This window comes from Seriola aureovittata, chromosome 22 (genome assembly GCF_021018895.1).
Source record: "Seriola aureovittata isolate HTS-2021-v1 ecotype China chromosome 22, ASM2101889v1, whole genome shotgun sequence".
NCBI classification, from domain to species: Eukaryota; Metazoa; Chordata; class Actinopteri; order Carangiformes; family Carangidae; genus Seriola; species Seriola aureovittata.
In genome coordinates this window covers 5,390,502-5,400,302 of record NC_079385.1, presented here as the reverse complement: position 1 = coordinate 5,400,302, position 9,801 = coordinate 5,390,502, and the positions used below count along the sequence as shown (strand labels likewise).

General features: G+C 41.8%; 1 long non-coding RNA gene and 8 other non-coding genes across 9 annotated transcripts; 2 read left to right on the top strand and 7 right to left on the bottom strand.

The window, feature by feature from the left end:
* Positions 1-59: 59 nt before the first annotated feature.
* On the bottom strand, positions 60-131 carry trnaq-uug (transfer RNA glutamine (anticodon UUG)). The gene has a single exon. It is a non-coding gene; the product is annotated as a tRNA-Gln (tRNA).
* A 1,145-nt stretch (positions 132-1,276) lies between these two features.
* On the bottom strand, positions 1,277-1,348 carry trnaq-uug (transfer RNA glutamine (anticodon UUG)). The gene has a single exon. It is a non-coding gene; the product is annotated as a tRNA-Gln (tRNA).
* A 232-nt stretch (positions 1,349-1,580) lies between these two features.
* On the top strand, positions 1,581-1,663 carry trnal-cag (transfer RNA leucine (anticodon CAG)). Its single transcript has one exon. It is a non-coding gene; the product is annotated as a tRNA-Leu (tRNA).
* Positions 1,664-2,408: 745 nt separating this feature from the next.
* On the bottom strand, positions 2,409-2,480 carry trnaq-cug (transfer RNA glutamine (anticodon CUG)). Its single transcript has one exon. It is a non-coding gene; the product is annotated as a tRNA-Gln (tRNA).
* A 308-nt stretch (positions 2,481-2,788) lies between these two features.
* trnal-cag (transfer RNA leucine (anticodon CAG)) lies at positions 2,789-2,871 on the top strand. The gene has a single exon. It is a non-coding gene; the product is annotated as a tRNA-Leu (tRNA).
* A 1,206-nt stretch (positions 2,872-4,077) lies between these two features.
* trnaq-uug (transfer RNA glutamine (anticodon UUG)) lies at positions 4,078-4,149 on the bottom strand. Its single transcript has one exon. It is a non-coding gene; the product is annotated as a tRNA-Gln (tRNA).
* A 103-nt stretch (positions 4,150-4,252) lies between these two features.
* On the bottom strand, positions 4,253-4,750 carry LOC130163239 (uncharacterized). The gene is made up of 3 exons (XR_008826420.1): positions 4,641-4,750; positions 4,515-4,574; positions 4,253-4,302 (listed from the first exon to the last, which is right to left on the bottom strand). It is a non-coding gene; the product is annotated as an uncharacterized LOC130163239 (long non-coding RNA).
* A 4,412-nt stretch (positions 4,751-9,162) lies between these two features.
* Positions 9,163-9,234, bottom strand: trnaq-cug (transfer RNA glutamine (anticodon CUG)). Its single transcript has one exon. It is a non-coding gene; the product is annotated as a tRNA-Gln (tRNA).
* A 422-nt stretch (positions 9,235-9,656) lies between these two features.
* On the bottom strand, positions 9,657-9,728 carry trnaq-uug (transfer RNA glutamine (anticodon UUG)). Its single transcript has one exon. It is a non-coding gene; the product is annotated as a tRNA-Gln (tRNA).
* Positions 9,729-9,801: the final 73 nt, after the last annotated feature.

Sequence of the window (9,801 nt, the reverse complement as noted above, 5' to 3'; positions counted from 1 at the left end):
ATATCTTAAACAACAAGTCTGTATGCTTTTTGAGTGTATCTATATTCCAACTTTAAGTTAGGTTCCACCGAGATTTGAACTCGGATCACTGGATTCAAAGTCCAGAGTTCTAACCATTACACCATGGAACCACTTGAAAGACCAAACTATCATTCAGTGAAGAAAATATTTATAGTATATTTGTGACGAGTGTGAATAATTTTCTAAATACCATTGCCAAATTCAATGTTGGTCCCTTATTAATGACATCACTGCCAGCTGAACCTTGTTGATCCACGGCGCCATGGAGAACAGGACTCGCTGTTGCTGTCTGTTGCCCCGTGGATCCCTGGGCAACATTCGCTGCAGCTGGCTGTTGCTGTAAGATAGAGTAGAAACATCACTAATTAGTTTGTGAACCTTTTATAAATATACACTGATATATAATACCATTGACAAATTCAGTGTTGTTTGCTTGTTATGAACCTCGCCGCCTGCTGAACTTTGTTGCTCCGTGGCACCATGGAGAACTGGACCTGTCGTCTGTTGCCCTGCCGATCCCTGTGCAACATTTGCTGCAGCTGGCTGTTCCTTTATGACAGAGTAGACATGCAACTAATTAGTTTGTAAACATATGTGTGCACACACTATGTGACATCCTTGGACACTTCTCAATCTAAAAATAACAGTTATACATTTGATTGAATTTCAGACAGCTTAAATCATTGCTTTTCATTCGTGTATTTAGAGTTGAGATGTAAATGATTCTAAGATGTAAATGATGATGCTCATAACATGTTTATTAATTCATAGGAACCTTGTCTTTTGTTGTATTTAATACAAGTCATATCTTGTCTTGTTACCTTTTACATGTCAAAGATCTTATGATTGTCATATTCTCTGTGTATAATAGTGACCTGCTTTGTTGGTCATACATTGATCCATAAACATCTGCTCTTAACTGCCTGTACAACTTCTCAAAACCAGGTCGCACCGAGATTTGAACTTTATCAGACTATAGTGGGAGACTTCGACACACAAACCACCAAGATTATGCATCGCAATTAGTATCAACCTTGTGACACATTTGTGTTCACACTGCTGAAGCTATGTGGCAAACACCTTCGAACTTGGTCTGTTCTCAGATCTTAACTACATCCACAATGTGTCTTGGGTGTGTTTACGCTTGTACTTCTAGCTGTCCAATTGGGCTTAGATAATGAGACATTGTCATATGGATATCTTAAACAACAGGTCTGTATATTTTCCAAGTTTATCTATATTCCAACTTTAAGTTAGGTTCCACCGAGATTTGAACTTGGATCACTGGATTCAAAGTCCAGAGTGCTAACCATTACACCATGGAACCACTAAAATGCACTGGGAATATCTCACGAGCACTCATGGGCAGCAGTAAAACCTTGCCCGGGAGAGGGATGTCAGGGCTGCTTTTAGCTGCTCGCCACACAAAGAAGAGATCATACCGAAGGTCAGTAAATACGGATAAAATGCTTATAGACTTGCTCTATAAGTGACAACCAGCAACAACGTGCACATGGCTGACATGTTGAAGCAAAGTAGTGTCAAAGAGTGCTGATAGAGTCAGGATGGCCGAGCGGTCTAAGGCGCTGCGTTCAGGTCGCAGTCTCCTCTGGAGGCGTGGGTTCGAATCCCACTTCTGACATGAACATTTTCACAGGAGCAGCATCTGAACTGTAACATTGTAGAGATGATGTCCAAAACAGTTGAGCTCCTGAGTTTTCCTCATACACGGATCACCACCTTACGCGTTTCCAGATGTAGCATTTAGGGCTTTCATCTCTTAATCCGCCAGTGCGACAGAGTGAAGTCAGGTGTTCCTTGCCCAGTTCGCTAAGGATGTGCCATGAGCACTTGGGGTGTCTGTGCCTAGCAGCGCGTAGAGCACTTGGAAATAGGGTGGGATCATGCACGGTTCGGCTGTTTAGACATTTAAAGATGTAGCATTTAGGGCTTTCATCTCTTAATCCGCCAGAGTGAAGTCAGGTGTTCCCTGCCCAGTTAGCTGAAGATGTGCAATGAGTACTTTTGTGCGTAGCAGCACCTGGCACACCTGGAAATGGGCTGGGATCAGATAGAAAACTTTTTCATAACCTACATGCCACATGGGCATGTTACAGCTTGTGATAATCATGGCCAATCACATTCACTACGTTCATCCCCTTCAAAGAAAGGACTCTTCACGTCATTACACATGGACAGTTTGGGAATCCTGTGGAGAGATCTTTTCAGGGGAAACATCTCGAGGTCTTTTCACCTTTTACATGTCAACGATCTTATGATTGCATTATTCTCCAAGTATAATAGTTACCTGCTTTATCGGTCATATGTTGATCCATTACCATCTGCTGTTAACTGCCCCATTAGTGCCTGTTAAACTTCCTAAAAACAGGTCCCACCGAGATTTGAACTCGGATCGCTGGATTCAGAGTCCAGAGTGCTAACCATTACACCATGGAACCACGACTGTATCAGACTATAGTAGGAGACTTCTACACATGAACCACCAAGATTATGCATTGCAATTAGTATCAATCTTGTGACGAGTTTGTGACATTATTGCTGAAAGTAATGGAACAAATGAAATGCAAAAATCCAGGAGTTACAGATAAAAGATTTAACAGGCATTCAGAGTGTTGGGATTAAAGCCTGTGGCAGTTCAGTAAATACGGATAAAATGCTTATAGACTTGCTCTGCAAGTGACAACCAGCAACAAAGTGAACATGGCTGACATGTTCCTGGAAAGTAGTGTCAACAAGAGCTCCTATAGTCAGGATGGCCGAGCGGTCTAAGGCGCTGCGTTCAGGTCGCAGTCTCCTCTGGAGGCGTGGGTTCGAATCCCACTTCTGACATGAACATTTTCACATTTTCAGCATCTTTACTGTACCATTATAGAGGCATTTGTCCAAAATAGTTGAATTCTTGAGTTCCTTTTTTCCGTATACACGGATCACCTGTTTAGGCGTTTCAAGACATAGTATTTAGGGCTTTCATTTCTCAATCCGCCAGCTTGATACAGAGTGAAGTCAAGTGTTCCCTGCCCAGTTTGCTAAGGATGTGCCACGAGCACTTGGGCGTGTATGTGACTAGCAGTGCCTGGTGCACCTGGAAATAGGGTGGGATCGTACACGGATGAGCTGTTTAGACATTTCAAGATGTAGTCATTTAGGGCTTTCATTTCTTAATCTGGCAGCGTGACACAGAGCGAAGTCAAGTGAACCCTACCCAGTTCACTGAGGACGTGCCATGAGCACTTTAGTGTGTAGCAGCACCTGGCAAACAAATTGGCTGGGATCAGATATAAAAAACATTATCATAACCTACATTACAGATGGGCATGTTACAGCTTGTGATACTCATGGCCAGTCACATGCACTAATTTCATCGCCTTCAAACAAAGGACTGTTCACGTCATTATGCATGGACAGTTTGGGAATCCTGTGGAGAGATTTTCTCAGGGGAAACATCCTGACATCCCTGACCTTTTACATGTCAACGATCTTATGATTGTCATATTCTCTGTGTATAATACTGACCTTCTTTGTTGGTCACACATTGATCCATAAACATCTGCTGTTAACTGCCACATTAATGCCTGTACAACTTCTCAAAACCAGGTCCCGATTCAGAGTCCAGAGTGCTAACCATTACACCATGGAACCACTACTTTAGCAGAGTATAGCGGGACACTTCAGCACTTCAACCATGTGACAAGTTTGTGACATTATTGCTGAAAATAAGTGGAACAAATGAAATACAGGGGTTAGGGATAGAAGACTTTACAGACATTCAGAGTGTTGAGATTAAAGCCTGTGGTAGAGGACATCAGTTAATGAGGCAATGCAGGAAACATTTGTGTTCACACTGCTGAAGGTATGTGGAGAACACCTTCGAACGTGGTCTGTTCTCAGATCTTAACTACATACACAATGTGTTGGGTATGTTTAGACTTGTACTTGTAGCTGTCCACTTTCGATCAGATGAAACAGAGACACATGGATATCTTAAAAAACAAGTCTGTATGCTTTTTGAGTGTATCTATATTGCAACTTTAAGCTAGGTTCCACCGAGATTTGAACTCAGATCACTGGATTCAAAGTCCAGAGTGCTAAACATTACACCATGGAACCACTTGTAAGACCACTGAGAATACCTCAATATGACCCAGGGGCAGCAATAAAACTTCGCCGGGGAAATGATATATTACTTACAGGCACAGAGGCACACACTGCAGTGGGATTCTGGACAGGGACTGAAGCTTGAACTGTCTCAGGGACTGGAGCCTGTAAGAGAATAACATTTGTTAAAATGAAATCACAATTTACAACACAATCAAACCTTAAATTATTATTTCATACAGCCAATATTTTTGAGGTTTCATGTGTCATTTCTGATATGAAGAGCTTTTGATACTGTTCATACCTTTGCATAAAATAATGTGTAGAAATACAAATACTTAAACTGTATTTGAAAAGTGGGTTGTATCATTACTTACTGGGACAGCAATGCTGGCTGGAGAACTGGTGGTTGGCTCGGTGGGATCGGTGACTTGGGTCTGTTCAGTCTAAGTAACTTGTATTAAAAACTCAAATTAAACAGTTGCTATTTGATTTATAATTACCTTTGTTACTTTTCTGGCAGCACCGAGGTTTGGCTTTGCTGCCGCGACATGCGCACCACCAAATCTTGGCTTGTTAAACTGAAAGGCAACAAAGCAAAGGGCCATGTCATGAGAGGGCTATATTGTCAAACTATCATTCAGTGAACAAAATATTTATAGTCAATTTGTGAAGAGTGTGAATAATTTTCTAAATACCATTGCCAAATTCAATGTTGGTCGCTTATTAATGACATCACTGCCAGCTGAACCTTGTTGATCCACGGCGCCATGGAGAACAGGACTTGCTGTTGCTGTCTGTTGCCCTGTGGATCCCTGGGCAATATTCGCTGCAGCTGACTGTTGCTGTAAGATAGAGTAGAAACATCACTAATTAGTTTGTGAACCTTTTATAAATATACACTGATATATAATACCATTGACAAATTCAGTGTTGTTTGCTTCTTATGAACCTCGCCGCCTGCTGAACTTTGTTGCTCCGTGGCACCATGGAGAACTGGACTCGTCGTCTGTTGCCCTGTGCAACATTTGCTGCAGCTGGCTGTTCCTTTATGACAGAGTAGACATGCAACTAATTAGTTTGTGAACATATGTATGCACACACTACTTGAGTTGTAAACTCACCAGTGTTACCTTCTGAGTGTGGAATCCACACGTACATGTCCTCACACCACCCAACAAAGATCTCTGTCCATGTGACATCCATGGACACTTCTCAATCTAAAAATAACAGTTATACATTTGATTGAATTTCAGACAGCTTAAATCATTGCTTTTCATTCGTGTATTTAGAGTTGAGATGTAAATGATTCTAAGATGTAAATGATGATGCTCATAACATGTTTATTAATTCATAGGAACCTTGTCTTTTATTGTATTTAATACAAGTAATAATAAGAGTAAAAGTTATTGTGAGAGTATATATAGTATATACACCTTTTGATACAGGTCATGCCACTTCTTCTGCCTGGGAGCTGGCCTGTTTCCCTGGCTGGCAGGCCAGGCCCCAGCGCCTGCAAACTTCCTCAGGCGTGGCATCCGCTCTGAGTCTGTCATCACCTTGTGGGATTTTGATTTTGAAGACAGTGCCTTTGGTGACATAAATGCATGAACATTTTTAAAATGCATGAAAACAACATAAGTGCATGACAATGAGGGCAGGTTCATGGGCCTTTTAATATTGTAATAACCCTATAAAATCCCAGTGGTAGCATAAAAGTGCTTTCCAGGTGAAAACTGAAAATTTCGTCATTGTAGATTCCTAAGTGAATCAAAATGGCAGCATGACACAATGACATTCACTTCACTTGCATATTACGTAAAACAGCACTGTGATAAATATGTAAATACTCACCATTCGCTGTATTCACAGATAACCCGCCAAAAACCCACTTAAGATAACTCTGTTATGATTTCATAAAACTTTGACCTGACTTAATAGATAATATTAGCCTTCGTCGGCTGACACTTACAGGACGTACGAAATTCAAACCATATAACGGAGCGCGTTTGTAACGTAAATAGCCTAATAAATAAACATGACAACATGACACAACAGTAAATTATTTTTACACTTAAAGTTTTATCATATGGCACTGTGATAAATGTGTAAATATACTCACCATGTCGATAAATCAGTGCAAAGTGTTCCTAGCGTTTGAATGACTTTCCGAATGACTTAGCCGGCTAACTGGTTTGGTGAACGCCCCCCTTAGAAAAAACGTGCCTTTCTGCTCCAACATTTCTGTGCCGTGATTGGTCAAATGTTGGAAATGTTGGCGCTGCAGGAAGAATCCACGACGCCGATTGGCTGACGAATGTTGGGGCCCGCGAACGTGATTGGCTCTCGCGTCCAATATTTCTCCAACATTTCCAACGTTCAGGTCGCTGCTGGGGAACATTCGTCCGTCAAAAAGGGGGGAGAAGGGGGAAGGAGGAAAAAAAGGGAAAAATGAGAAAGAAAGAAAGAAATGAAGTGAACTTTTTATATCCATGACTACTTGATGGAGGCATTTCTTGCTGCCTGAAGACAAGTAGCAAGCTTTTCATGTTTTTAAATGTTTTGGACAGCCCATGGACGGGATTCGAACCCGCGACTGTAAAAATGCTCTATTTCGATCTGTATCAAAATCCTTAAATTGTTTATCTACATGCAAGGATCATCTTGCATCTTTTAGAAATGTTGATATTTTCATGTTAAGAAATAATTTATACATATTTCTTTATATTTCATAAACATATATTTCCTTTAGTGTAATGATTCTTTTTTCTTTTCCCACCTACCTGAAGAAAAGGACTGGACACTGCACGGGGTTCATCACATGACCTGGGTACCAGATCTTTGCATTGCTGACCGTCATTCTGAAAATTTTCTTCATGGATATCAGAGACCACCTCCCATATTTACAACTTGAAATTCCTCTTATATGCATGTTTGTTTTTGTATGTTTCATATTTTTTTTCATGTGTCTGTTATTTAACTTGTAAATAGCATACCATGTTACTATGATTGAGTGTTGTCATCATCATCATTATTATATGCATCATATTGTTGTTATCATTATTGCTGTTGTTGTTGTTGTGCTGTTTTCAACAAAAACACTGGTTGTAAATTGCTTTAAACCAGTTTTATTTCTTTACAGAAGCAGAATCAAAGACAGACTTTTGAACAATGTCATTAAAACAGAACACGAATCATATAATTAAAGCAGAATGCAAAAACTTCAAATACAAATCTTTTTTCATATTTTACATTCAACAGGATAAAATATCAATACTTTTATAAACAATTTTTTAAACAATTTACAATAAAATGATTTAAAATGAACTATTTACAAAACATTTTACATTATTATTGTTTAGAAACCTTTCTCATTTCCTCCAGCCATTGGTCTTTTGGCTGTGATTCAGTAACTGGACAATACACCCCGCCACGCCACTGACTGTGTCTAGTCTCAGCAGTGCGGAACTGCCCACACTTCTTGCAAGTGTTTGCCTGGACAGTTCGTCTATACGGCCTCTTTAGGGTGGCCCCACTTTCCACTGTGGCAGGTGAACTGGGATGTGGGTTGGTGCCCTGACCAGCTGCCCCAGAAAGGACTAACTGAACCACTCCAGCTGGTGTGACAACCTGAGGTGCAAGAAATGGTCCTGGTGCTGAGGGTGTAGCAAGCAACTGCCCCATCACCGGTCCCCTTGGCAAGATGGGACGTGGGCACAGACTAACTGCTGCCTCCCTCTGTTGTGCCTGCTGTACTCGTTGGCAGCCGGTACTGATGTTTCTCCCTTGCCTGCATGGGTTCATCCGGGAGCACTCTTGCCTCCTGAAGAAGCTGTGCAGACACAGGGAGGGCTGGAGGCAATGCAGTACCCTGGACCAGCACAGCGAGCCCCTCCCTCTTGTTCTTGCTGTTGTGCCACTGGATGAGGGTGTTTTGATTGACTTCAAACAATTGAATGTCTGTCCCTGCATTACCATTATCTTCATCTTCAGCTTGAATATCAACTCCAGCTACAGAAGATGAAGTACAGGGCAGAGTGCTGGAAGCCAGGGTGGATGTGCCAGGAGGCAGGGTGGATGGACCGGGAGCTGTGGAGGAGACGCTGCAGGCCACCTCAGAAAGATATCCATATGGCCACCTTGAGTTAGAGAGGATTGAGCATGAGGGACCTCCAGCACTGTGCGTTCATTTGAGATATCAGAGAGTCCCACATCTTCCTCTATTTTGTCCTCCACATCATGCTGCTCGATGAGCTGAGCCGTCTCCTCTGAATCAGGGTGCATATCCTGCAGCGCCTGACCAGTCTGTCGGAACAGATACTGCACCCCGATGAGCTCTCCTGAAAGAATATGCATAAAGTGATTCATTTACAAATGTTTATAAAATTAATAAAGGATTTTAAAACTGAGTTACATTACCAATGAGTTCACAAGTGCTTACCAGTGTAACGGGAGGGCAGGCAGAACTGTGGTGCCACCTTCCTGCCAAACAGCTTCTGGTAATTTTCGTTCACGCAGTGAAGCAGGTCACCAGAATAGCTGCGTAGAGCAGATGTTCCAGAGGATAGGGCTGCAGCACCACGGTCCTGGTTCCACCTGTGCAGTCCTTCCAACAGGTCAATCTGGTTGGCACCAGTCCCTAGAAATACATTATTAAAAATGTAATAATGAAATATTCTTGGATTACACAATACAAAACATGAACAAAGAAGTCTAACAGACACAAACCTGGTATGAAGTGGTTTAAGTGGAGGTGAAAAGACTCCAACGATGTAGAGCCTCTGGCACATCTCTAGATGGGAAGGTGCACTCCTCCCTTTGTGAGCTCCCCTGTCTTGGTGTAGAGGGCAACACCTGGAAGGTCCTGGGGAAACATTTTGAGGTCTTGTCACCTTTTACGTTTCAAAGATCTTATGATTGTCATATTCTACACGTATAATAGTGACCTGCTTTGTTGGTCATACATTGATCCATAAACATCTGCTGTTAACTGCCACATTAGTGCCTGTACAACTTCTCAAAACCAGGTCCCACCGAGATTTGAACTCGGATCGCTGGATTCAGAGTCCAGAGTGCTAACCATTACACCATGGAACCACTACAATAGCATAGCAGAGTATAGTGGGACACTTCCACACATGAACCGCCAAGATTATGCATCGCAATTAGTATCAACCTTGTGACAAGTTTGTGACATTATTGCTGAAAATAAGTGGAACAAATGAAAGGCAGAAATTCAGGGTTTAGTGATAGAAGACTTTAAAGGCATTCAGAGTGTTGGGATTAAAGCCTGTGGTAGGGGACATCAGTTAATTAGGCGATGCAGGACACATTTGTGTTCACATTGCTGAAGGGATGTGGAGAACACCTTGGAATGTGGTTTGTTCTCATATCTTAAATAAATGCACAATGCGTTGGTTATGTTTACACTTGTACTTGTAGCTGTCCACTTGTGATCAGATGAAACAGAGACATTGTCGCATGGATATCTTAAACAACAAGTCTGTATGCTTTAAGTTAGGTTCCACCGAGATTTGAACTCGGATCACTGGATTCAAAGTCCAGAGTGCTAACCATTACACCATGGAACCACTTGAGTGATCATTCAGAATACTTCAGAGTGACCCAGGGGCAGGAATAAAACCTTGCTGGGGAGAGGGATGT